This window comes from Propithecus coquereli, unplaced genomic scaffold, assembly GCF_000956105.1.
Source record: "Propithecus coquereli isolate 6110/MARCELLA unplaced genomic scaffold, Pcoq_1.0 Scaffold16, whole genome shotgun sequence".
Lineage (NCBI taxonomy): Eukaryota > Metazoa > Chordata > Mammalia > Primates > Indriidae > Propithecus > Propithecus coquereli.
In genome coordinates, this window is record NW_012140524.1 from 4,643,046 (window position 1) to 4,646,376 (window position 3,331).

The following is a 3,331-nucleotide window of genomic DNA, read 5'->3' on the forward strand; positions in this document are numbered from 1 at the left end:
TTGTGATTTTTTTTAGTAGATTAGAGCCTTTGGAGGACAAATAAATTAATAAGATAAAATAATGTTCTCTCTCCATAATTAAGAAATATAATTTGAATAGTATTTTTTCCTCTAGTGATTGATTTGTACACCATATACTCATTTTCTTTGCAATGTCAAGGAGGATAAGGAGTCAACTAGGAACCAAAGCTGTGGTTATGGAGCATGAAGAAAAGCTATGCAAGAGTAACTGGCCTCTTATATAATTCAAATGTCTCATCTTAGCCCCATTCAGTCATTTGATCTATACGTCAATAAAAGGAACACAAAGGTAGGTACATAAAAATTTTTTTTAAGTCTTTCTTCACCAAGTTCTGCCTCAGATTCAAGGCAAACATTCTCTTGATAATCACATATTGTAGGTATTAATATTTGCAGGCTGCAGCTCAGAGAATGATGCCCTAAGCCTTCCTGTAAGGCTCATCTTGATACACAGAGAACATGGAATAGATAAGAATAGTTGGAGCACAGAAGCAGAGTTAAGAGTGGAGGAAAATGGTAAGGCAGAAGGCTGGAAAAGTAAGCAGGTGTCAATTATTAAAAGACTCTGTATGCCACAACAAGGAGTTTAAAAATTTGGCCTATACTACTCAACACTGGGATTATTAGTGCTGTACATAGTCTAAGCAAATGAGGTAATTTCCAAAAACTGTCCCTACTAGTAGATTAATCATTACGGACATACTTACAAATACACACAGGTACTAGCCACCTGCTTTTATGGCTTGCTCTATTATATAACTTAATATTTATCTTCCAATGTAATAAGTCATAATGCTTGTCTTTAAATTTCTCATAAATTTTAAGTATAAAAATGAACAGTAATCTTATCATTTACTAATTTATTGTTTTCCTCTGTCATTATCTCTACAGATACCAAAGACAAGGAAATTTTCCTTGGGCTTATACAACACTATATAAAGATACATGAAAGAATAAATTCCTTTCTAAACTATTTTAAACTATTCTCAACACACCTAAAGCATTAGGACTCTCACGGGATATGTAGGGAGAAAAACCAAAATGTATGCCAAAACATTCAGTATTGAAAACAACCAAGGGCAGGGGATGTTTTGCTGATTTTCAACATATTTATGTCTTAGTCACAGTTCTATCAAAGATTTAGAGTATTATTCCAGGGGACTTAAATCATTAACTTGAGGAAAACTATTTATTACAATTTAAGAATAATTTTAAAGGTATGAACAAGATTGTAGGTCCCTTTAGTACAGGATCTGTATCTTATTCATCTTTATATATCACACACAGCTTCTTACAGAGTGCTTTGTACATAGTCAAAAATGTAATAGTTATTTGATGAATGAGGATCCTTGTGTGAAAACTGATAGCAAGAAAATACCAATATCAACAGTACCAATATTTATTGGAATGTTCACTAAGCTTCAAGTTATAACTACCAAGTCCAGTTACCAAAATTGTTACTACGTGCATTTAATCCCTACAAGAGATTTCAATTTTTTAAGTTACTATTTTAGATGAGAAATATCCATTCTTTCTACTCCACAGGCTCAAATGTGAGTAAATAAAATAGTATGAAGGACTACTGTGGGAAGAAAAAGTATGTTATAAATTCTACAATTATTAAACTCATAGAAAACAAAGGTATGAAGTAAACAGTGATGCCGCCCCAACTAATACACATACCAGTAGATGCACATTTCTATAGTGGAATCGAATATATGCTGGAATTTAAGTGGCATAAAAGAAGTAGAGCCAAAGTGGACTACTTCAATCCACACTACATTCCATTGTCCCAACAGATCCAAGGCTTTTCCTTCTCGCTTGAAATAGCCCAGTTCCTACAGATCTGATTCCAGCTGCATCAAATTAAATTACTTGTCCAGATTTCCAGAACAGATGTGTGTCAAGAACCAGATGGTCTCTGAAACATTAATATCATGTTGGTATTTATTACATGACCCTAAAATAACACTGTGTAGCTAATTGTAAGCAAAAATAATTAGATTATTTTGAAAGTCACAAAAAATTTCATCTATCAATTAAATCATACCTCATAAATGGAGAAAAATAAAAAGCTATGGAGCAAGCTAGAAGCAAAATGTATAGTACAGACAACATGCCACTAGAATTTAAGCCCTAGGAGAACAGGAATCTGTGTTTAACCCAATGTACCTATAACAGTACCTGACGCATAGAAGACACTTCACAAATACGTTAAAAAACTAAATAAATGGATCATGATTTTGGCAAGCCTGATTATTTGCCTTTTTGTAGAAGAATTATTAAAACATTTATGTTGATTATGTATGTAATTACACTTAGTTCAGCTTACTGACTACAGTGGTACAGACAAAATAATTGTTAAGTATCATCTGAAATCAAGCACAATCTCACCTTTCTTGGAAAAATATCATGATTTGCTTTTCAAACATATATTTTTTCCTATCTTTATTTCAATCTTTTTTTTTAACTACAAATCCAATGCGCAACATGGAAAGATATCTCCAAAATGGATGTTAAAACTGTGAAGGGACACTTTTATGTTTTTTCTGATACAAGCCTTCTTTTTTTACTTCAAATTTTTCAAGGACATTAAATTGTTAGTGTGTCATAATATTTCCTTAAAAATTGCGAACATACTATAAGTAAGTCTGTTATTCAAAACCAGAACCTACTTGAGTGAGACACATTTGTAAAAATGATGGCTCTCTGGCATTTCACTGACTCATTCATCTATCTCTCTCTCTGAACTTTACATGCCTGCCTTACAAATAAAGACACAAACACTGTGGTTAAGAAATGTGTCCAAAATCACACGAAAAGACACAGTGGAACAAAGAATTTAATTTAGTTCCATCCATTTGGTTCCCTGTTTGTCTTAGCTATCTCACTCACTTAAGCAGATTTCTGTCTTCATAAACTAAGCACCTATTCTCATTTTTATCAGTCACTCAATTATTCATTCATTCTTCAATTATTCAACAGATATATACTGAGTGCATTCTTTATTCCAGACACTTTTCTAGTTAAGGGGGATACAGAGTGAACAAAGGAGACAAGGGCCTTACCTTCCTGAGCTTACACTATTGGCAAGGAGATGGGGAGGGCAAGGAGGGTAAGGAATAATTAAAAGTAGGCAATAAACAAATCATTTCTGATGGTGTTACATGCTATGAATAAAATAAAAAGAGAAAATGAAAGAAGAGTGGAGGAGAAATTTTTCAGAAAGAGTAGTAAATAAATGGCTAAAAAATAAAAATAGAGTTGAGGGGCCACAGGTGAGGAAAAACTCAGCCATATATAAAGTCTT

The 3,331-nt window shown here is 32.9% G+C and overlaps 1 protein-coding gene across 1 annotated transcript in view; it reads right to left on the reverse strand.

Annotated features, from left to right (window-relative positions):
- CCDC91 (coiled-coil domain containing 91) overlaps positions 1–3,331 on the reverse strand; it is a 208,930-nt gene that overhangs the window by 204,546 nt on the left and 1,053 nt on the right. The window lies entirely within an intron of this gene.